We start from the raw sequence: 25,845 nt of genomic DNA, 5'->3' as shown, positions 1-25,845 counted from the left end.
GGGGACGGCTTCTCTCCAGTCTTTCACTTACATACAAATTATTATGCCCTTGGGTTTTTGAGTTAATATCGCAAACGCCACTACCAGTTGCCCACTCTTTTCTCATTCTCTGAATTTGAGGAAAGAAATTGGAACGAATCCGGACTCCGGAGGGTAGAAGAAGTAGTACCGTAAGAGCCTAGGAGGATAAGAACCGAAAAAAGAACTAAAGAAGAGATCCCTTATTATTATTAGGGCAAAAACCTCCCTTCTAGTTTCTGCCAATCATTAAAACCTTCCTTATAGTACCACTTTAGTAAAAACCCCTTCTATTTTTTTAAAAAAATCGATAGATACCTCTCTTCCGTCGATGATCAAAGATGGAAAACGTTAAACCAATGATCATAAAATACTTATTTTACCCTTTTATGAATTAATGTATATATGTTTTTATTAAAATACCCCTATCTACATTATACTCATTGCCCCTTTTATTATCCCAAATTCAACCTTTTATGTCGAAAGAGGAGCAACTCGAGGAATGAACCCAGGATAACGAACTCAAGAATCTTTCCAAAAAAAAGGAGAACCAACCAAGGATTTCGGTCAGGTGGGTTCTCTATTTTCAATTTAACACACAATGGTCCTATAAGAATACAAAAAACAAGAAATCATAATAAAGAAATGAACAAATTGAACTCCTACTAGAAAACATAGCAAAGAAATACGAATCCAACTTAGTAAAGAAATCGAAAATGAATAAACATATACACTACAGAAAATGAAGCAAAGAAATACAAAAAATGAACACACATAACAGAAATCGAACTCCTGGATTCGCAGAGAATGAACACAGATATGTTGATCAATACTTCGATTCTTAGAGAAAGAACGATGATAGATTCTAAGAGAATAAACAACAATGAAGAATGACATTAGTCTCTCGTGAAGAACGGTCTAGATTCTCAAGAATGAAAGTAAAATAGTCTCTAGTGAAGAACAAAGAAAGAACGACAGTCTCTGGTGAAAAACGGTCCGGATTCTTAGAGAATGAATGGCAAAATGGTCTTCAGTAAAGAATGGTGAAGAATGCCGATAGTCCACGATGAAGAAAGTTCTGAATTCTCAGAGAGTGAAAAATTGTTTGGTTTATCAGAGAATGAACAAAATAATAGTCTTTGATGAAGAACGATAAAGAAATGTGGAAAATGATTGTCTACGATGAAGTACGGTTGTCAAAAAATGGATGGATTATTTTGAGTAATATTGCTATGCAACTGCTAGGGTTTGCGTTAGTGTTTTGTAAAAAAAGAATAGGAATTCTAGCAGTTTCTCGATTAAGGGCAAATGCAGAATTTTGCAAATTGATCAAATAATGCCTAAGGGTAAAAATGTAATTATACATGTTTCTACCTTGGTCATTGATGGAAGGGAGGTATTTGTTGATTTTTTAAAAAATAAAGGAGAGGTTTTTGCTAAAGTGAAAGTATAGGAAAAGTTTTTATGATTGTCAAAAACTTTTTAGGGGAGGTTTTTGTATTTTACCCTTATTATTATCATGTCAAGTTACGAATATCTCCCCAAACCTTTGAGTAAATTACTAAGACCTCCCTCACGCTCATGTTTACTTGCCTATTAACTAGGGGTGATCATTTCAGCCCGGCCCGCACAAGCCCCCCCTGAAAATTCCGAGCTTGGGCGCGAGTTTTATGTTCAAGCCCGACCCGGGCCCGGGCCCACATCAGGCCCACAAATTTTAGGGTCAAGTTTGGACTTAATACTTCAAGCCCCGCCCAACCTGCATATATTTAAACTTACACATTTTGTGTATAATGTATACATGTTATTTTATATTATATTATATATTTTATATATAAATATTATAACATGATATGTATAATTTATATTATATAATGTATAAAATAAGTTTATATTCATGTTATGTCATTTAATATATGGATATATAATGTTTTATATATGAGTGACATTGGCCCAAAATCAGGCCTAGCCTGGCCCGAACACGTATAGACCTGAGCTAGGGCTTATGTTTTAAGCCCAGAACCCCGGGGCCTAAGCTATAGCCCTTACCATAAGTGCAAAGCCCAACCCAGGCTCGGCCCATGATCACCCCTACTATTAACTTTACTCATTATCTACTCATCGTGTAAATTTTAAAATAAAGGCTTTAAATTTAAAGTATAAAATACAAAAACCTCCTGTGCAGTTTCTGACAATCATAAAAATCTACTTTATAGTTTTGCTTAAGCAAAAAATTTCTCTATTTTTTAAAAATTCAACAAATACCTCCCTTCTGTCGATTACCAAGATGGAAAACGTTAAAGCCATGATCAATTTTTTCAAAATACGTATTTTACCATTTTACGAATTAATATGTATCTGTTTTTACTAAAATAGCCCTGTCTCGGATACTGTTTATCTTCTTCCTCACGACGGCAAAATGGCGGTGCACTCCCCCTCCAACCTTCCCTCTTCTTTAATGAGTGGGCAACCATCGCGGCAGATGGATGACAATGTCAGACGTCCAACGATGGTACTGGAAATTTCGTTCAGCAACAAAAACGGTACTCTGTTTTCTCGTTCCTTACAGAGTACCTTTCAGCAACTGGAAATTTCGTCCAAGGGAACGCACAACGGTACTCTGTTTTCTTGTTCAGCAACTTGAAATTTCGTCCAACGATGGGCAACCATGCTTCCTCTTGTAATGGGTAGGCAACCATGCTTCCTCCAAGGTGGGCAACCATGTAATGGGAATTTCGTTCATTACAGGGCTAGCACCAAAGTTGATAGCTCTTGCTGGCTCAAATCCAAATAACCAATCACCACACTGGTTAGCCCTTCTATATATATGCGATCCGCTTCATCAAGACAGACGTTCTGCTCCCCCATCCTCCCTTATCTCTGCTCTATCGATCATCACCATGTATCAGCTTGCTGTTTTGTGTAATGAACTGCCTTTAAAGGTTGCTTGTTTCACCATTTAGAAACAGTAGACCAAACTCAATGCCAAAGTGACAACCATGCCTTGGAGGCCTCCTCCACTATTAATTCATGTCCCATCAAAACCCTCGTGGTTTTAGTCCAAGAAAACCGCTCCTTCATCAACCCAGAAATTGATGGTGTCACCGGGAAAGAATACAACTTGATCTCTGCAAATTTTTTTATGAAATTATAAGAAAAGATTTTTATGATTGTCAGAAAATTCAGGGAGGTTTTTGTATATTACCCTAATTTAAATGATGAAGCGCAGTAGATAGTAATTTGATGCTGTTGGTAATATCAAGTTTAAGGTTACAAAGGGGTATCATCATGATATTTCTTCATATCCTGATGGCTAAATAGTAATTTGAGTTGCTTCAAATTTCCGAGGTTTCCTTTTTACGGTGGCTTGCTTTCCCTGCTGGGCGAATTCCACGGTGAAGGGTGGCCGCTATCGATACGGCCTACGAGAGAAGACGGAGAGAGGAGGACTTTGAGAATTCTGAAAGACTGGGGGGCATCCGTAATCCGTACGGCTGATGCGTAGATGTACTGAGGTTGTGGTTGCTTATTCTCAGCCTAAGTGACCCATTCAATAATGACTACTTATTAGGATTATTTACTAAGAGAGACGGATCTGCTTTTTACCTCACATCCCATTGTGGATTATATATTCTATCTCAGAATTTTGATTTATAGCCCCCTTCTAATCTACTAATAGCCCCTTGTAAGTTGCACCCTATGAATTTGACATCAGGATTCATTTCACCCCTCGAAATCCTTGTTTCATCTTAGGGATGGATTGAATTATAAAAATCCCTTTTAGTTATTGTTGTCTTTAATAGTCATTCGTTCAAGTTAATAAAAAAAAATGCCTTTTTACCGTTGTTTTCGAACCATTATTGATCTAAATGATCAGATCATTTGGCCTAAAAACCATCCAAGCAACTGGTTTGTTTCACCCTTAATCTGGTCCGTGGTTAAAAACTGATTTGATTAGTGACCTGCTGATCTAGGTGGTCAAACTGTCAATCCGTTCGATTCAAACAACGGTTTTTAGCCGCTTTTTTATTTTTTATTTTTTATTTTTAAGTTGGAACATATTGTTCATTCAAACCAGACGAATGAACCACTGACCCAAAAACCTGTGGCCAAAGTGATTCCAGTTCCATTCTACCTCAAAATTCATAAATTAGTTCCCTAAATATTAATGTATGTATCACCACCCCTAAATTTGATCATATTATGAATTTTGGGGTGGACTGAATTCAAATTACCCAAAATAATGGCATTTTTTATGGTTGATTTTTATCTTCTTCCATACATGCATTGGTTCACAGCTGCTGCTCAGACATGTCACCGTCTTCTTTCCCTCCTCAATTACAATTTACAAAAGCAGCACTTCCTTTTAGGGTTAGGGTTTTGAGTTTGAGAGTTTACTTTCAAATGAGAGGCGCTATAGTTCAATAGACAACAGCCTTGCTCCGCCTCATCCTAGCTAAGACTGGGCAAAGACATGGACAAGAAGCTGGTCTCCACTGCCTTTAGGAAAGTCCTCCAGCTCGCTACCAAAAGTAATGATCATCGAGTTCTCCAAATTTCAAGACTAGATCTGTTGCTGGTGACAAAACTACTAGTATGTATATGTCGTTCTAGACAATGGCCTCTAAAAATAGTGCCTTTCTCTTGCAAGAAGGTGCTTTAATATATATATAATACACAAACTATTGAAGTTTGCTTTTTCTGGCGTCAAATAAATAAATAATACACAAACTATGAAATAAGTGTCTAAGTAAATGATAATTAATTAAATACTGACACTGTTGTATATTTGAATATCTGTCTATTCTTCCTTCATCTGTGTTTGTTTATTGATTCAAAGCTATCTCTTAAATCTGGTTGTTCGAATCGGTATTAGGTAGGGTATCAATCGATCCATTAATTTCTATCTTCTTTCCTTGTCATTTGAAAACTTGCTTAATTTTGAACAGTTTGCGGGTGGGTAATTAATTTGTTTGGTCAAAGTATTTTATTCGATCATCTAGCATCTACTGACTACTAGATCATCTGCAGCAAATTCCCAATCCTTGGCCATTTGCATCCCACTCTTGGGCTGAGCTATATGAATTGCTGTCAGGGGTTTCTATTGAGTCTTCCATTTCAGAATTTTGTATAAATTAATTAATACAGTTAGGAATATTGATAAGTGGAAAATTTTATCACAATTCAAGGAAACTGTAGCGTAGGTGGACTGGAGATTTGGAGTAATATATTTACAAAACCAATAAAATTTTCTGAAGGGGAACAAACCATAAATTTTTCATAACCATCTCCTCACATCATGTACGGTTCATCTGGATCCATCTAGTCTCTTACTCTGATATGATCTAATGTGGGTATCTATACTATTATTGTATCTGTTTTGTTGATGTGTAACAGATTTCTTTTCTAAGGCTCAGTTTGAAAAGAGTACAAATATAAATCTGAATAGTATAAATATATTCAAAATACAAGATTTTGTATTCTATATATTTGCATTTGTATTCTTTCCAAATTGAGTCTAAGGATCCATTTGGAAAGAATACAAATACAAATATGTAGAGTGTAAAATCTTGTATTTTGTATGTATTTATACTATACATATTTATATTAATACTCCTTCCAAATTGAGCCTAAAGTCCAAATTAAGGCTCAAGTTGGGAAGAGTTCAAAATACAAATATATACCATGGAAAACCTTATATACCATATTTCTGAAAATTGTATTTACACCATATATATATATATATATATATATATATATATATATATATATATATATATATATATATATATATATATATATATATATACTCTACTAAAACTGAGCATAAAGGATGAAAATGAGGCCTTAAAAAAAAAAGGATGAAAATAGAGCCTTTCAGTCTCATTTAATACAAAAGGCTCAGCCCATTTCAGGCTTTGTTAAAGAATAAAAATCCATTCATAGATCTCACCTTATAAGCTTTTAGATTGAATGATTTCTTAGCATGGTATTATATCTTATTTGACTTTAATGGTCTTGTAACCAATTCTCCTCTCCACTTTAATTAATTAAATTTCATGACAATGTATGAATGGCCTGTGATTGTCCATGGTCTAATAGCCTTTCGTGTGAAAAGACATATTAGAAAATAAAAAACTATTTACAAACCCTACCTAACAATTTAAGCTTCTAGGTTGAACCGTTATTTTTTTTTTTTTTAACCCCAAAGGTTGAACGGTTACTTGAAAAAAAGCTTTTGACACTAAATTGGATCAACGTTGCAAAACTAGGGTTTTGAAATTTCAGCAATATTTACCATTTTGTGTACAGTAGAAAGCTAGTTTGTCATGGATTTTTCAGCTATTTAACTTGACATAGTTAAAGCAGAAAAAAAAAAAAAGACATTACTTAGTGGCTTACACAGCATGTGGCATTGTTAGTTAATTGGTATAATACTTTATTTCCCATCAACTTTCTCTCTCTCTCTCTTTATATACATACACATTAGTAGTCAAACTGCTAATTGAATAATAATCAAAGCACAAATTGAAATTTCTTCCATCACAAACCCATACATGCGCGTTGTGGAACACTGGTGCCAACATGAGAAATCAACCGTCAACGTGGATTGGCAAGATTAATATTTCAGGTATATGATATATGATCGATGTATAAGAAGAAGTTAAATAGAGAGAATTTACCAATTACCACAAGGCATGCAGCAGCAGCAGCAAATCAGCGATGGTAAAACAATAATTTTTTGGCCCCAGCAGGAACAGGTGGATGATCGACGTTCCCATGTCCCATTGAACAAAGTAAGCCCCACAATTAAGCAGAAGGAGAAGTCAATTTTTTTGGAACGCTGCTTCAACCGCAGTAGGTGCATCCCATGTCCTTGTTGGGTTCATATATTGCATGTTATGTGCTGAGCCTGGCGTGGGTCATGGTCATTGGGTGAGAGTGGTCTGTATCTCATATGCTCTGCTCTATTCCATTCCACAAGCTAAGGTCAAAGTCAAGTAGCGACCACATAACAATAAAATGGTTTCCGTACAGCCCCCGTCCCCAACATCCTCTTCAATTATATGCCGGCGGTTTCTCTTTTGTGTTGTAATTGACTAATTGGTTGTTATATATCTATGTGATGTTAGGTAAGTTACAGTAATCGTTTGTGGATTATGTGATGTTAGGTATGGGTAACATAGATAGATATCTATATCCACTTGGCTTTGCTGTTTTTCCATTACAACACTAATCTTAGTGGACTATACTTTCACTCCTTTCTATTCTACTGTGTGTACTGTGTTGTTGAGGCTTCAATTTCTTCTTTTTAATTTTTTCAAAGAAAAAGAGCCACCCAGCTTTTTTTTTTTTTTGGTAATACCCAGCTACTTCACACACGTGCCAAAGTTCCTATCCTTTATTTGTCTGTGTTGTTGAGGCTTCAATTTCTTCTTTTTAAAATTTTTCAAAGAAAAAGAGCCACTCAGCTTCTTCACACACGTGCCAAAGTTCCTATCCTTTATTTGTCATTAGGGCTCTGTCAATGGGTTGTTAAGGGGTGGCAAGTTCTGAGTTTTGACCCAACCCACCTCACCCATTCAACCCAATCCACCTGTAACCCACCCAAACCCAATCATATGGCCCATCTGTCAGTCGGTATATTTTATATTTTGGCCCAATCTTTTGGTCTGGTGTTTTTCTCCCACATTCCTATGGAATATGGATGGATACACATCAGGCTCTGCCCAAGCATTGGCGAAATGGCCCAAATCACCTCTTTGGGCTGGCCCCACTCCCCCCTCAAATTTTGTTGAGATGTTTTTCAAAGATGAAACTGGCTTTTCAAATCTATCTTGCAATAAATTTCCATTTGTCCCCAGAATAGAACTGACCCATTGTATCAAATGAAAAGGGTACGGTTGTGGCTTTTGTGTGTTTGATTTGTGGTACTACGACCAGCCATGTATGATGCATCGTCCATGGTTTTAGAATCAGCAAAATCCCCCTTCTTTCTGAATATGCCAATTCATTAATTTTATATGCTGCTGATGTAAACATGACATGCATGGTAGATATATGGTGACTGGTTTATCTCACACACCTCACCATTAAAGCTGCAGTAACCATGTTTCTTTCGCTCTGTACTAGTGTTACGATCACAGGTAAATGGTGAGAGTACACAAATTAACACATGAGGGTCCTGCATTCAATATTTAGATGCTCAGCCCGAAGAAAAAAAAATGAATCACAAATATACAAGTCTCCTTTATATTATTAATTGGTTCAACAATGCATTATCATTTTCTTAAGAGATATTCTGTAGAAATTATTGAAACCATGCATGGATCTTAATTAAACAACACCGACAAAGATATACAGCAGATGATTGGTCAATAAGGTGTTAAGTTTCCTGGTTCATCACCTTGGCTTCTTCTTTAGACTCTAGCTAGCGTAAATTGGTCCTTCTTTCATAAACACCATTATTTTAATTGGAATAGTCTCTATCAGTTCAGTAACTCCAGTGGGGTATCATCACTACACCCTACCTATTTCAAAGACCACTTAAGTTGCAATCGAAACGGGTTATCCCAGAATATGACAGATGTAAGGAAAGAAGAGTTACAAGGATCATTTGACTATTTGAATTTTATTTTATTTGTTCCTTTTTCTTTTTCAGCATGAACAGTTAAGTTGGTATAAGTGGGTTTCACTCGTTGGTTAGAGAGAGAGAGAGAAAGAGAATTGTAGTTGAATGAGAAAACATGCCAATGGATATTTAGGAAGGTAGAGGGAATTAATGGAAGAATGAAGAAAAAAATGGTCCAGATTTCTTGCAGGAATCATTTAGAAAAAGAAAGAAGAGAATTTACTTTAACATAATAATGGAGATTGGAGACAGTGAATCAATACACATGATATTTGGTCGGACCCATCCTCTAACTCAATCTCTCTCATTGTGATTTTCTTTCTCTCCGCCCACAGAGGGCACGCACAAATTAAAGCTCCAAGCTAACAAAGCAAAGCCAAATTCCACTCTCCGGTCTCCATTCTCCCTGCATGCATTTAACATTCGGACCCAAATAAAAACAAAACGCACGTTGAATTCATCTTCTTCCTAGCAGCCCCACTTCATCTTTTCAACGTCCATTGTACTAGAGAGAGAGAGAGAGAGAGAGAGAGGGAGAGAGAGCGACCTAGTCTCTTGTCTCCTTCAGTAAGTCCACTGCATTCATCCACCTATAGTAGTTTGTCTTTTGCCTTCCATGGCTGTATTTGTTATGAATAGCAAGGAACCTAGAGCTAATGTAGACGGGGCAGCACACATTCCTCAATCCACTCATCCACCAAAGTTTATATATATACTTAGGTCGAAGAGACCTATTTGGTTTGTAGGTGGGAGTAGTTGGGTGCTTGACTCAAGCCATTACAATCCGCTTTGGACATTTTGCAAACACAAATGCCTGAAGGACATAGTAGATGCAGAGGTGAACGGCTGAGATCTTCGTGTATCAAACCTGCAAATAAAGACAGAATAAGAGTAGTTGGACAATACAGGATCTGAGACACTTATCTCTCAAACAAAATGCAAGAGAGAACTGTCAAATTTGGATGGAGCCAAAATTTGGAGGTTGCTTGACCTTCCAAATTATCTTTGATTTTGCACACATTGCTATCTTTGTGATATCCATATATATAGGTCTTTCCCCAACGTTCCCTTCCTTGTTTTGAGGAGGGAGAGTAACCGACTTGAACGTTTGGAGGGAAGACCAAGTCAAGGCCTCTCCAGATTGAGACAAATGTCTCATACTGACCAAGGATATCTGTCCACATGGTCATCCAGTCTAGACTGGGTCAAATGGATATCCATTGACCCAATAAGAGCTAGAATTTGGATCCAGAATAATATAGCAATATTGGTATCTCTACGCATAAAAACATTTTCAAATAAACAATCAAATAAATTTATTTTTTTTATAGAAAATAAATAAATAAATAAATAATTTAAAATGAATGATTGTGTGTGAGAGTATTGCATGGAGATAACCATAAAATCATCTTCCGTCAACATGTGGCTTGTTACATGGCCATTGGATATTCCAACATGTTGAGGATTAAACGAGGGCCTATGGCCACTCTACCATCATCTCCCACTTGGCCAGTTAGGCCCGAGATGAATAAGTGCCAACCAACCCCATTGCTTTAACGTGCCTTACATAATTTGTAATTGCAATAAGTTTAGTCAAAGGGTCGGTAATCATATCTTTTGTACGCACATATTCTACCGGGATCTCATTCCATTAGTAAACATCATATAAATACCGGTAATGGAGATCTATGCGTTTCCCTTTAGGGCCGATCTCACCATTTTTAATTGTCTTAATAGTAGCTTGGTTGTCATTGAAGATCTTCACAGCTCCTATTGGCACATCAAGAATTCAGAGTTCTTCCAATAATCTCCTAATCCAAACTGCTTCAGATGCCGCGGAGCTACAAGAGATAAACCCAGCTTCCATGGTGAATTTAGCTACATAGCTTTGTTTCTTACTTTCCATGAGACAGCACCTCCTCCTAAGAGGAATAAATACCCGGTTGTGGATTTTCTATCATCCGGGTCACCTACAAAATCAGCATCACAATAACCCAGCAACTCTAAATCATTTGCATGATAGGTTAATTTGAAGTATTTTGTTAACTGTAAATATCTAAATATTCTTTTAACAGTCTTCTAGTGTGTTTACCTGGGTTACTTTGGTATCTACTAACAAGACCTATAGCATATGAGATATCTGGTCTTGTGCAAAGCATAGCATACATCAAGCTACCAATAGCTTGAGCATAGGGTCTATACTTCATTTTCTCTATTTCTTCATCATTAGTGGTAGCCATATCCCTACTTAATTTGGTTCCTTTATAAATTAGAGTTTCAACTCCATTACAATCTTTCATATTAAATTTCCTTAGGATTTTCTCCAAGTAATGCTCTTGTGAAAGAGTTAAGGTTTTAATGTTCCTATCTCTTTCTATTTTAATTCCAAGTACATAACTAGCATCACCCATGTCTTTTATTTCAAAGTTGGTTTTTAACCAACCTTTAGTTTCATTAATCATAGACACATCATTTCCAGCAATAAGACTATCATCTACATATAATGGAAAAACAACAAAACTACTCCCACTATTCAAAGAGTAAACACAATGATCAAACGGATTAGGTATAAATCCAAGTTTAGAGATTGCTCCATGGAAGGTATGGTACCACATCCTAGAGGACTGTTTTAAACCATACAATGATTTCTTTAATTTATACACTTTATTTTCTTGTCCCTCTATTACATAACCTTTGGGTTGAATCATGTATATTTCTTCATTCAGCTTTCCATTGAGGAAAGCAATTTTAACATCTAATTGGCACAACTCTAAGTGCAAAAAGGCAACTAAGGACATTAGGATTCTAATAGAGGTAAACTTGGCAACTGAAGGGTAAGTCTCCTCATAATCAATCCCTTCTACTTAAGTGTACCATTTTGCTATTAATCTTGCCTTATATTTTTCTATAGACCCATTAGCATTGAGTTTTCTCTTTAATATCCATTTACACCCTATAGGTTTCCTATTCTTGGGTAAATCAACTAATTCCCAAACCTGATTTTTATTTATTGAGTCTAACTCTTCTTCTATGGCTTCACACCACTTTTCTTTATTAGGTGCATCCATAGCATCTTCAAAGTCAATGAAATCATCAAGAGACTCTTCATTCAAATAGGTATAATAATCTTTTAATCTTAATGAAGGGAATCTTTCTCTTTGAATTCTACCTAAGGAGTCATTATTAGATGAAACCTGTCTATCAGGTGAAGTCTCAGCTTCTATAATTTCTTTATTTATTTCAAATAAGTTGGGTAATTGTTTATTATCCTCAACTTGATCTTATAGAAAAACAGCATCCTTACTTTCTATTAATTCAACTGTTCTATCATATTTATGATTAACAAATCTACACCCTTTGCTATTATCACTATACCCTATAAAGGTATACCTTAGAATCTTGTTATCTAACTTGCTTCTTTGCTGATTTGGAACTCTTACATAAGCACTAGCCCCCCAAATTTTGATGTCAGTCAGGTCTGGTTTTCTACAGTCCACATTTCATGGAGTGTTAAGCTATTAACTTTAATTGGAACCTTATTTAGAATATATACAGCAGTATCTAAGGCTTCTCCCCAAAAGTGTGTTCCTAGACTTGAGTGAGATAACATTGATCTCACCATATCCAACAAAGTCCTATTTCTCCGTTCAACCACTCTATTCTGTTGTGGCGTAAAGGACATGGTTAATTGGTGTATGATTCAATTTTGTGTACAAAAGTCACTAAATAGGTTAGAGATATATTCTCCACCTCTATCACTCCTAAGAGTTTTTATTTTTCTACCCAATTGATTTTCTACAAGTGTTTTATATTCTTTAAATTTCTCTAACACTTCTGATTTTCTTTTAATCAGATACACAAAGCCAAGTTTTGAGGAATCATTTATAAAAGTTACAAAATATTCTATACCCCTATGTGTTTTTACATTCAAAGGGCCACAAACATCAGAGTGTATTATAGCCAATAATTCCTCTAATTTCTTTCCTTTCTTAAAAGGGAGCCTAGTCACTTTTCCACTAAGGCATGGTTCACAATAATTGAAATTCATTTTTATTTTGGGAATTAAGCCATTGGAGCTCATTCTCATCATTTTATCTTTGTTTATGTAACAAAGTCTCATGTGCCATATGTACACATTTTCATTCACATGATAGTATAATAATAAGTAGAAAGAGCATCAACTTTATTAATAGTCAAACGATACAATCCATCAGACTTATTCCCAAACATTAAAACTCTACCATTCTTTCCTATGGTTACTTTTCCTCCCCTAAAACGTACATCAAAACCCTTCTCATCTAACAGAGGTACAGACAATAAATTTCTCCTAAAATTAGGTGCATACAATACATCATTAAGGATTAAATTTGTGTTCTCATTTATGGGGATCTTCACTTTTCTGGTTCCAAGTACATCAGTGTAGGTGTCGTTTTCCATAAAAATTATGTGTTCTCCTGTCTTCATTTTCTTCAGTTCTAGGAACATCTCTTTAGTTTTGCAAATATGCTTAGAGGAGGTAGAATCTATGCACCAATCATATAAAACAAAATCAACAAAGTAGGATTCAGAGACTACACAGACTATATCTTTTTTTTTCAGTTTTTCCCTTTTCATTATTTGATTTATTCTTTTTGCATTCAGGGCAATTATATTTTATATAGCCTTGTTTTCCACAATCAAAACAATGTTTACCCTTAGTCTTCTTGAATCCTTTTGAGAATTTAAATTTCTTATTAAATTTCCTCCCATTATTATTTTTGAAAAACTTGCCCTTAGGCTTTTCAACCATTTGGGAAGTTTCAGTTGGTTTGGGAGTAACCATTAAGGATGAAGGTTGGGATTTCTTCATCTTCCTTTCAGCCTTTAATCCTAACAAGGTAGGTAAGTTTTTTATGCTAACTTCTCTTCCGGATAGATTTAAAGTCGTTACTACAGAATTCCAAGAAGATGGGAGGCTATTAAGAATGGTGGAGACCTGAATTTTCTCGGGAATAGGGTTCCTAGTGGTTGCCAACTCTTTGGCAATTACATTCATTTTACTAACATGATCTACTATAGAATCCTCTTCTCTCATTTCACAGCCATAATATTTTTCAATTAACAATTGAACATAAGTTTCAGTTATTTTTCCATATGTTTCTTTAATGGCTTCAAACATATCTTTAGCATTATTATATTCTTCAAATACAACCTCTATGCCAAGCTCCATAAAAGTTAACAAACAATTTCTTGCCTTCCTATTATCTTTTTCCCATTTTTGAAATTCACGAATTACGATCAAGGAATCATCATCAGTAAGGTTTAGCAGGAATAGATTTATCTAAAACATAATCAACATTTTCTTCATCAAGTATCCTTCTAATCCTACGTTTCTAGAGAGCATAATTGGTGTCATTCAGTTTCTTAGTTTTATTGAGTTCTTGGGATAAGGCAGTAGAAGACATTGTTCAAAATAGCAAGAATATTCGAAAATAAATAAAGCAAATACAGGTATTAGCTGGCTGTATTTTATGAGACTGTCACTCAAGTTCGAAGGCCAAAAATAAATAAATAAAGTAAATGCAAATAAAGTACTTAGCTGTCTACGCAAAAATACTAATCGGCAGCTAAGTTATCCAGCAGAATTAATTTGTCCAGCTCCCACTGCTCCTTTTAATAGCAGCTTTGGCATTCGGCAATGATACTTCTAAGTGGTTTGGAGCCTAAAAAAATGACAGTAAATAATTAATAAGATGTATAAATCAACGATTGCAAAACCGAACAAAAATTGAAATGGGAGAAATAAGCAAATAAATAAAACTCTAATACCCGATTTGAGATGCTTGGGTTCGGCTCACTGGTCGAATCCGCCTTATCGAACCATATTTGTTTTGTAGTGAACGAAAATAGTAAAAGCCCTAAATTTATTTAGGGTTTCTTGCTTCAGACTTCAGACTTCAGATCAGAGATAAAATTTTGCAGTTCTTCGAGCAGCAGATTCATATATCTTTTCGAGAAAACTCGAATAGGCGTCTCTTTCAAACAAAAAAAATAAGTAAACTGGAACTAGGTTTGGAGTCGCCAGAGTTTATGTTCGTTTCGAGTCGCTGGAGCAAGAATAATAATAATAAGGAGCAGCTGTTGGAGCTTGTTTGATATCTCGACGAAGAAGAAAGAAGACCCGAAACAGGGTTTCGGTGGAGGATGATGAGAAAACTTTGATCTGGTTCTTCTTCTTCGCAGTGAATAACTACAGTTGGAGGCTCGAACAGATGTGCAGATGGGAGAGCTGACGAAACCCTCGAATAGTGCTTCGGTGGAGAAAGGAGGAAACTCTCGAACTGGTTGTATTCTCTCTCCTCTCCCTTTTCTGAAGCTTAAAAGATGGGGTGTTATCCAGTGTGGCGCGGCTACACTTAGAAAACTGTGCAAGTCGATGTTTGGCTTCGATACTAGTGAAGGACCGAGTAGATGTAGAGGTGAACGGCTGAGATCTTGGTGTATCAAACTTGCATACAAAGAGAGAATAAGAGTAGCTGCACAATACAGGATTCGAGACACCTATCTCTCAAACAAAATGCAAGAGAGAATTGTCAAATCTAGATGGAGCCGAAATTTGGAGGTTGCTTGACCTTCCAAGTTATCTTTGATTTTGCACACACTGCTATCTTTGTGATAGCCATATATATAGGTCTTTCCCCAACATTCCCTTCCTTGTTTTGAGGAGGGAGCGTAACCGACTTGAACATTTGGAGGGAAGACCAAGTCAAGGCCTCTCTAGATTGAGACAAATGTCCCATACTGACCAATGATCTATCCACATGGTCATCCAGTCTAAACTGGGTCAAATGGATATCCATTGACTCAATAAGAGCTGGAATTTGGATCTAGAATAATCCAACAATATTGGTATCTCCACACATAAAAACATTTTCAAATAAACAATCAAATAAATTTATTTTTTATAAAAAATAAATAAATAAGTAATAATTTAAAATGAATGATTGTGTGTGAGAGTGTTGCATGGAGATAACCATAAAATCATCTTCCATCAACATGTGGCTTGTCACATGGATATTGGATATTCCAACATGTTGAGGATTAAACGAGGGCATATGGCCACTCTACCATCAAGGCCCACTCCAGGCCATGCACCCATGCTAACGGACACCAGGAAATAACCATTAGGCAACAAAAGGGTGATGGAAAAACATTGTTTCCAATTCCATTCTAAGAAATGTCAAAAATAATATTTTCACAGAATTCAAGGCATTCAATATTATTATTATTATTATTATTATTATTATTATTATTATTATTATTATTATTATTATTATTATTATTATTATTATAAGGGTGCAAAGATGAGCATCTCTCTTTGTCTAGCATAGAAGTTAATAGGTGTTATAAGGTCACCATCAAATTGAAGAAGTATTTATATATTTAAGACCACTGGCTTGAATTGAAGAGAGAGGACTTATCCCATGCATCCACCTTTGAGAAAGAGGGTGAAAGGCAGCTTAATTACCCAGCATTGGGCTGCTTATTTTGCTCCAACGGCCTTTGATGCGTATTTAATTTAAATAGCACAAAACAACATTACTACAGTTTGGTGTTTGGTTGATGAAAGCAACTCCTATTAATTGCTTGGATCAGTTTCTCATCGGGGGGGGGGGGGGGCAAAGTAGACCATGCCACAAGCATGATGAGATCATGAATTTGTCGGGGTAAAACAAAAAAGAAGCAACACATGGATGATGGGGCTTTGTCAAGTTAAGTGTAATCTTGATAATGTTAAAAACCCACAAAAAAGAAGCAACACATGCATCTAATGCTTTAGTAGTCGTAGTCCCCCTTTGTACTCCCTTCTCTGCATATAATATAATGATCCTTATGTGTTAGAAATTTGCATTTTACACAATAAACATCTTACTCTTCTTTCTTTCCTAGTCTTATTTCTACTATTTATAATAAGGGTAAATTTCTTAAACTATCTTTATGATTTAGTTAATTGACTAAGTGTACTTTTACCGTATGAAAATTGATTGACGCTACCTTTACTGTTTCTAACAATTGTCTAAACATTATTAGGGTCATTAAATATGGATAGAAAAATATAAAATGACTGTTTTACCCTTAAACTCAACCGGATGGAGCCACTAGGGAGATTGACGAAAAAAATTACTTGTTTATGATTTGAAACCCAGATTAGAAACGATTGTCTTGTTTAGATTTCAGATGCATGTTGTCCGGTGAGGGAGGTTCGACCCAAATCGCCGCTGCTAAGAGTTGAGTGGCAATGGTAAGAGAGGAAAAACAGGGGAGGTGTGGTTGAAGAGAGAAAGAGAGAGAGTTCTTTTGTTGTCTTTACCCTCCGATTTGCATTTGAGAATCAGATCAGTGGGGACCTTTCTGTCCTTCGTCGATGGTGTAAGGGGGAGTTTGTCCGTGAAGATGCCACTGCAAACTGAGTGAAAGGACAAAGGGGAGCTTGTTCATGAAGATGCAATTGCAGAGAATGAGTGAAAGGGCGAAAGGGGGGAGAGAGACAGAGTAGAGAGAGAGAGAGAGATTGGGGGAGCAAGCAAAAATAATGCCATTGCTGCTTGAAGTTGCAGCGGTGATGGCATTGACACGAAGAGAGACAGGAGCTGGATAAAAAAGATGAAGAGAGAGAGAGAGAGAGACTCCCCAGTTCGGTCACCATGTCACTGTGATTAGCTATACCAACAAGAGGGTTTTATTTTGAAAATTTCTCCAAAGCTTTCTTGAAATTTCTGTTTCACGATTTCTTAGCTATCGGCCATTGAATCTGTTTCACGATTTCTTGAATCTCCATGTCATTGTGATTAGGTATACCAACATGTTGGTATTTCCAATGCACGGCTACGATTGCTGTGACATTGGTGTGAGGCATGCTCTGTGAGAAACAAATCCATGTCTAATAGATGCTTCTTTGTCACCATGAAATTAGAGGCCAAAAAACACAAAAGCCTTTCTCATTTAGTGTTGCAACCCTATTAGAATTGAAGGGAGTCTGCTACATGCAATTGATCCAGGTATTTTTTTTCCTACATTTATTTATTTATTTCCCTTCCGTATGTTAGAAAGCTTCATAACAGACAAAACCTATACTGTGACAATTATTCTGCTGATCTTTCAACCCGTGAATGCTTGAATGTTGAATCCCGTAATTGTTACCCACAGTAATTAATTCACTAATAAGGCTAGGAAATTTCGGTTTTGTTTTTCGTCACCGGAAAGTCCTCTAACACGAAGTAGATCCCTAAGCACTGAAAGCAAACTTGGGTGGCCAAAGGTCCACAACAAAAACTCCAAAAGACTACACCTAAAACCTAAAAGCAAAGCTTTTCTCTACTGATCACTTCTCCCCCCTCTACATCCAAATTTATCTTTGTACTTTGCCAAGGAGAAAATCCCAAATGACTATCCTATAATCTTTGCTTTAGCCTTTACCAATAACCTTAAAACAACAAATTTTGAAAAAAAAAAAAAAAATCCATTATAAAGAAAAATGAGATACAAGAAACCTTGCTAGAGCACTCGGAATACGTATGTGCAAAAAGGACATCCATAAAATTGTTCAACATGTATAAAACCCTTCACCAAAATGATGTCAAATACGAATTGTTTCTAGTTTATAAACAATTCTTTGATTCTTTCGAATGGACAAATCAACAATAAGAAGTGAGAAATATATCTCCGCATGCAAAACCACCCATCAGTTTCTCCTTTGGCCCCACTGCAATTGGATCCACCAACCCCATAAATCTATGCAGGTTAAATTTATCTCGCCATTCCTCCCTCCTGTCTGCAAGGCTGGATATAGAACCTCAGCCAAAGGCATTACCCAAGGTATAAGCAATGACCAATTGGAACCAAAATTTGGAAGAGCAAGTCAACTTCCACCAGTTGTATTGTTCTGTACTACTCAACTGGTGGAAGAAGTAAAAGGGCAAGTCTCCGTCTGTACCGTGCAATTCGCTGAAGCCATTGTTCTCTTAATCTGCACATATAAAATCAACAACCGTTATGTAAAGATATGCAACATATATTAAAAGCCCTAACAAAATTCCTTTAAGCTTACACACCTAATTCCTTGTATGATTAGTTTCACAAGGCACAATTCCAAGAAGGCAAGTTCGCAATTTTTCTTGTCACAAACTCTTGCTGTTTACACCCATACAAAAACCATTATAACCTTGAAATAGCATCATCGACCATACCGAAAACAGTGCATGTTTGATTTGCTTCAAATGTCATCAGTGACTGTAATACAAAGCAAACAGATAAAGAGACGCTTTGCAATTTAATTGACTCAAATCAATAGTTATGCCTACCTAGCTCTAACTCTTTTGGCACGTCTTACATGTCTCCATAACAATTCTTGGGGAGACAGATCTTCAACAGAACCTTCATCCTGGAAACAAATAAAAGAAAGGAGATAGTATGAGGCCTCTAAGGAGATCAACAAAAATTGGACAACTAAACTGCAAACTGTCTTTTCTAGTAACATATGATGGACAAATGTAACAAAACATCCAATTGTATATATAAGGCACAAACAAATGACTTGCAACCCAAAATCCTAAGCTATTGAGTTACTGGGCCACCTCTTGTATATAACATACAAGTTCCTTGCACTTCTTGCGTTTTTCCAGTGTGGGACTCTTTCACTCCTCATAACTCACATGTGTATCCCAACAGATCTCAATACCACAAATGAAGAAAATTGATCTTCCTTCTACTCAACCACAAAAAATTACAAGCTACAACACAGAATAAAGTTGTAATGGTAAGTCAGGAATGTATCATAAACCACACTACCTACATCATGCAGTTATGCATTGTTCTTATTAGGAGTGATCATAAGCAGGACTTCTGGACCTATGGCTTTAAAATTAATTTATGCACAAAGGCATATTATATAGGATACTCGTACCCATATCCTTTTCTAGGATTTTAGAAAATGGAGGGATGCACTGTCCTAATGTCAGATGGATGAAATATCAGTCCATAAGTTATCTTCTTGCCAGTTCTTGCAACAAAAATTCCTTAACTGTACTTATTTCCAAGTTCATCCCTATTTGTATTATCACTAATCTCAACAAACTTATCTCCACTGGAGCCATTCTTTAGTTGTCATTTCATGATTGAATAACATTCTGTTCCTTATTGTAGTGTCCTTGATTCAGATGGCAGAACATTCTTGGTCCACTTTCACTTGTTACCAATTCTTGCAAATTAGGTTCTTAGAATATACTTATTTCCAAGCTCATCCCTATTTGTAGTACCAATGATCTCAACAACCTTAGTTCCTCTACAGTCATTTTTATATGTATCATTTCTTGATTGCACAACAATCTTCTCCTGTTCCTCAAGTCAAGTATGGTTACCCAATCTACTTTTATCTGTGTTCATCAGTCACACAATGCTTCCAAAGAACCTGTGCACTCTATCCAGCTAATTCCCTTTCATATGAACAGGGGGAAAAGTGATTTCAGGAAACTCCTGCTTCCATTGTTTAACTCATTCCCCACTTGCGATTCTATTTCAGGAAAAAAAAAAGATTGCTTCATGTATTCAATCTAAGTTCAGCTCATTTTGAAATCTCCATACTCAAAATCAGTAAATGTTGCCAAATTATGCTTCCTTGGTCTTCATTCATGCAAACGAGATGTCTTAAATGTGGCATGCACAGTCACCAATCCAAATAATAAAAATACTGCTTAAAACTAACTTAAATGTAGAGGATTTCTCTAACAGCGGATTCCAATTAAAGAGATAATACACATCATTGCATGAATATCATAACTGGCTACCACACAAGAACCTTCCTCAGCAAGATTTTCACTTAACAAATCTACTGCATGCATTGGTCAATGCCTAAACATACAAGTGATTACACCAAACAAATATAAAGAAACAAAAATAATTTGAATGCAGTTGTGCCATATAATAAATTATTAAAAGAACCAACCTTTTTTTCGTCCTCTTCATCACCTTTAGTTTTCTTAGGCAAACAAATGTTTGCCACGGATGCAGGAAAAGGTCTTGGGAGAAATTTTACCACCATTCCAAATCGTGCGTGCCAATAAAAAGCTCAAATGTTAAATCAAGCAATTCCCTCAACAGGTTATACAAAAGTGTTTCACAAAGACACATATACAAGTTAGAAGTTTCGACGTTGTAAAGTATACACTATTACTGAAACCCCATGAGCACAATAGTGCCTCAGAAAAGTGGCATTTATGCTTAAACTTCCAGTTTTGAAAACAAATACAGGCCAAGTTTAAAGAATCAGATCTACTAAAACACATTTTTGCCAATAAAGTGAAGGAATTTAGAAAGATCCACTAAGCACATGTAAGTTTACTAAAATTTATTGAGTTTAGGAATCCTAACCAAAGAATGTAACAAACTTCATTGTTGACTCCATCAATGCTTTTAAGCCCCTTGCTTTGCAGTTCATTTACTGCATAAACACTATGTAAAAACAAACAAGAATCACTTTAGCAAAGTAACTTTAGAAAATTTGAGTTGCAACTATATTGAGGTCTCAGAAAATTTTCCACTAGACAAATATGAGAATGATAACTTGAGGTGTAAATGGATTGAATTCAAATCGAATCAAGCAATATCCGCATTCGAATCCGATTAGGAAATCTGATATCCGAATTCAATTTGATATCCGACAGATATTGAAAATTCATATTCGAATTCGAATTTGATTAAATATTCGAATATTCAATTGGATTCGAATTTGATCAATTAATTATTTTAGGTAATTAATAAATATATAAAATAAATATTTTATTTATATAAAGTATATAAATATATAAATTATATAAAATATTTAACTTTTTTTAAGAAATAAGTATTCGGTCGAATTCGGACATTTATCAAATCGAATCAGGTCATATCCGAATTCGACCGATTAGATATTCAAATTATCCGAATTCGATTTGATTATATTGAATCTCGATTTCGAAATTGGATTTTTGAATACCGTTGACACCCATTGCTTATCACTATGAACTTCCATATCCAAAATCTCAATTGCAACATTTGGAACTTTTCCTTCAATCTCTAGTTGAGAAATGTCCATCTCTATGTGTCCAGCTCCCCTTGGTTCTTCAACAAAATCTTGAACTTCTACCATTATTGATGTTGGTGGAACTTGCACTATGTCAACTTGTAATTCTTGAATTGGATCCAGTTGAACTTGTAAGGTAAGGTCATGACTTACTTCCTTACTAACATCTACTACAACCAACACATTTGCATCTTGCCCTACTTCTATCTCTTCTTGATCATTAACCTCAAGTTGACCATGGGTGTTGGAAGTTCCTTCTTCAACCATTCTAATCTTCTCTTAGCCTACACTCTTTTGATCTTCAATGTTTACAATTTCTATAGGTTGAAATTCTTCATTCACAACTTTATCTCTAGGATGGGCATCAACATGCAAGAAAAATCATCATCTTTATCTTCAACTTTGTACTTTCTTCTCATTGGCTTCAAATACTTTGTAATCAGCTGCTTATTCTCTATCTTGAGAGCCAATTCAAAGGCATGATCTAAGTCATAAATCTGAATTGTAGACAATCATTCTTGATATAATCCCTTAGTCCATTCATGAAACGAACTGATTTGTGCCTTTCACTTTCTGTAATGTCACGTCTAATATATAATTCATCAAACTTATGCATATATTGAACTACGGATAACATACCTTGCTTAAGATTAGTCAACTCCACATATAAATCATCATGGAAGTATTGTGGAATGTACTTTTCTTGCAAATACCTCTTCATCTTTGCCCATGTGGTAATAGGATATTCACCTCTATTTTCTAGTTGTTGCTCAAGAGCTCTCCACCAAACTTTAGCAATACCCACGAGCTTCATGCGTGCAACTCTAAATCTTTGTTTTTTAGACATATCATGCCAATCAAAATGTTCTTCTAGTATAGCAATCCAATTAAAGAATGCTTCTCTGTCTTCATCTCCCTTAAAATTAAGCACTTCCCCTCTTCTCTTCTAACATTCCTGAAAACCTTACTCCTATAGCCAACATTACTAGATTTACTTTCTTCCACCAATTTCTCAAGTAAATCAACCATAGACCCTTCATATGGTTCAAAAACCCTATCACCATTGATTCTAGGCACATAAGATTGTTTAAATAATACCCTAGGCCCATAGAATCGGTCACTTTGTGAGAACATGGTGACTAACCATTAGCTCTGATACAAAAACTGATGTAGTAGGGCTAGAACAAACTATCACCAGACAGAAATGAGAGTGCGAGAGAGAGAGAGAGAGAGAGAGAGAGGGGGAGGGAGGAGAAGGGGCGGAGAAAGAGAAATGAGAGAGAAACCCCAATGAATCACTCCAAGGGGTCCTAGAATCACTCTAGGGTTTGTAGGAATCACTCCATACAGAAAGCTTGCTCTAAAGAAATCTTCATTCATTTATTAGCTTCAAAAGGAAGAGAATACATCTATTTATAGAGTGGCATGTGTGGCCCGGAATACTGTTCACCATAATTACAAAAATGACATTCCTTGTCTTGTGCACCAAGAAACACAATAACTTTCTATCTACTAGTGCAAATAAACTGAAAATTGAAAGACAAGCCCTACTAAATTCGAGGAACTAGATGTTATAGCCTAGGCCCCACACAGGAATAGTTAAAATGACGAAAATACCCATATTGTCCAAATATACAAAAAATACAGAAAATTTAAGAAAATTCCATAGTTGATTCTTCGGCTCCTGCATTACAACCTCATCTGATGCAGGAAAGTGCATCAGGCATGTGCCTTTTCAAAGGGGCTACACCTAGGCCTAGGCGAGGTGCACACCTTGAAATGCACCTCACCTTTTTAATTATTGGTTAAAAATCACTTGAAAAGTTCTTACAATATTAAGAACGCCCTAGGTTTGCAGTTGATTGGTACCAAGGGAAGACAGTACAGTAAACAGATGGGCAGTTTTGAGAATAATAGGTAATAGTTAAGATAGCATGTGAATCATACCTACATGTATAATACATGTATATAGTCAACAATCAGAAGAAACAAGAAACTTTGTACTTACTTTTCAATTATTACTTGTCACAAATGCATCATCTCTGCTTTTGTTCCTGAAAAAGATGTAAAGAAGAACTATTACTATTCACATAGCATAGAGCCAAAGACATTAATGAGAAGAAATTTTAAAATAAATAACTCAACTGCTTATAGGCATCAAAATCAGATTTTGAAGACAGGAAGTGTGCAGCCTAAAACAAGGTAAGATGAAAGATTAGTGAATGAAATCTAAAGGCAAGGTACTAATTGTGACATCAGAAATATGATCATGACTGAGAAATAATATTAGGGATGGAAAACAGATAGTCCCCAGGTGAAAGGCATTATGAAGGGTATGCTGATTCTGTTTCATGTTGAGAGTTTCAAATAGGCAATGGGATTATGGAAGTCGTGTTAGTTTTGTCATGAAGGGTGGTGTGGGGTAGGTAAATTACCTAAGTTGTACAACAATGTTATAGCATTATACAGGTTATGCATGTCCAGAGATTGTCGGACTAATCAATGCTTCAAGATGTATGAGTGTCTAATATGGTGCCCAAGGATGTTGTTTCTTCAAAAGACCAAAAGAGGGATTGATGAATGTTTTGTTCTCCCAAAGACTCTAGAGGATGCTGAGACTGTTTTGAGAAAGAAAGATTTCACAAGTATGATAGGGAAGACCATCTTGGTGCATTGGGATCCAGTAGGCCTAAGGTATTTGATCACAGCTGATATTCTAGCCTCTGTATATGGTGTCAGATTGCCTCCCTTTGACTCTGAGACTATAAAGTTCGATTAATATTTATTGTGTGCAAATCTTCACTGCAGCCCAATGGAAATGTAAAAGGAAAAAGAAAAACCATGACAGAGTTTCATGACTTCTGGAGGTTGTGAGGCCGAATAATGTCACTTACAAATTCTTTACTTCCTCATGGGATAAGAAAGCTACAAGTTTTTCTTCTATTTTATGCACTTAATACTAATTAACTTAAGGCCTGTGCAGATCAAGATGACTAGCTTTCTTTCCTCAAATAGTCAAATTTACCCATTTTAATTTTTTAAAACATATATTGAACTACTGAAACCCAAAAATAGAATAACAAAAGCATACAGGCATGTATATTGACCTAAATATCAAAGAAAACCACATGTTGCCAAAACCAGCAGCCTAGATTTTTCGAAAGTAAAAACTGAAATAACAAAGAAACCCTTGAGAAGTTGAACTTTGGGGTGGACGACGACGGGAATGCTCTTGCTAGGTAGGAGCCTAGAACCCGAAACCGGGCCCCCCGTATATCGTGATTCGAGATGAGGCGGCCTCATGAGTTGGTAGGAAAACTCCACAACCAATTGAAGGGAAACACACCCGGATTCGCAACAATGACCAATTGGTCGACCGACATGGGCCGGAAGGTATTCGGAATGAAACCTCGACCCGAGGCGGCAACTGGGTGGAGGATTCACTGGGGAGGAGGGGCCGATGGGTCTAAAATCCTGGCCAATGTCGGGGGGAGATTTGGAGTTGTTCCGGCGACGACCGGGAGCAGTGTACACCGGAGATGGAGAGGTAGGGGGATGTGAGGCTAATGGCGTCTAATCTCTTGATGAGGAGTTTACGCCGTGGTTCAATAGAGGAGGATCATGAGAACATGGTCATGGCAGATTTTAATTTCATCAAAATTTCCGTTTTTTCTTCTGCCTTCCGGGCCCCGGCTCGCCTTCAACCATACTCTTGCCACTAGAGCGGGTTGGGTTGTAAATTGCGAATGCGATTTTGCTAGGCCGTCGCCGCTAGAGGTGGGTTGTAAATTGACCCAGACCCTATCCGAATCCGAGTAGCTGGACAGTGGACACCCCATTACCCCTCTCTAGCCTCCACAGAATGGCTCTACCAGAGTACCAGTTATCCACACATTACTGATAGTTATAGATTTTAGAGTGAACAAGAATAACAAAACCGTCGGAGCGTGTGGGATCGGATAGGATTCAGGACATGCATATCTGGATTCTAGTCCAGACCGGAAGACCCACGTCAAATCACATCAGGAAGAAGGTGGTGAAGAATGAGTATCCTGATTTTAGTACGCCCATCTTTCTTGCAAAAACGCACTTCACCCAA

At 36.4% G+C, this 25,845-nt stretch overlaps 1 long non-coding RNA gene across 4 annotated transcripts; it reads right to left on the bottom strand.

The window, feature by feature from the left end:
• Window positions 1–18,127: 18,127 nt before the first annotated feature.
• Window positions 18,128–25,845, bottom strand: LOC104597571 (uncharacterized). Of its 4 annotated transcripts, none has more exons than XR_002022702.2 (7): window positions 24,854–25,845; window positions 23,892–23,938; window positions 23,755–23,800; window positions 20,631–21,136; window positions 18,991–19,070; window positions 18,742–18,820; window positions 18,128–18,656 (listed from the first exon to the last, which is right to left on the bottom strand). It is a non-coding gene; the product is annotated as an uncharacterized LOC104597571 (long non-coding RNA). The 4 variants fall into 4 exon arrangements; XR_016078947.1 differs by having other exon boundaries at window positions 24,951–25,844; XR_002022700.2 differs by having other exon boundaries at window positions 23,892–25,843.

This window comes from Nelumbo nucifera, chromosome 7 (assembly GCF_055504915.1).
Source record: "Nelumbo nucifera cultivar China Antique chromosome 7, China Antique-T2T, whole genome shotgun sequence".
In the NCBI taxonomy this organism is placed as follows: Eukaryota; Viridiplantae; Streptophyta; class Magnoliopsida; order Proteales; family Nelumbonaceae; genus Nelumbo; species Nelumbo nucifera.
Note: the sequence above shows the minus strand (reverse complement) of the source record. Positions and strands in the feature narration are given on the sequence as shown.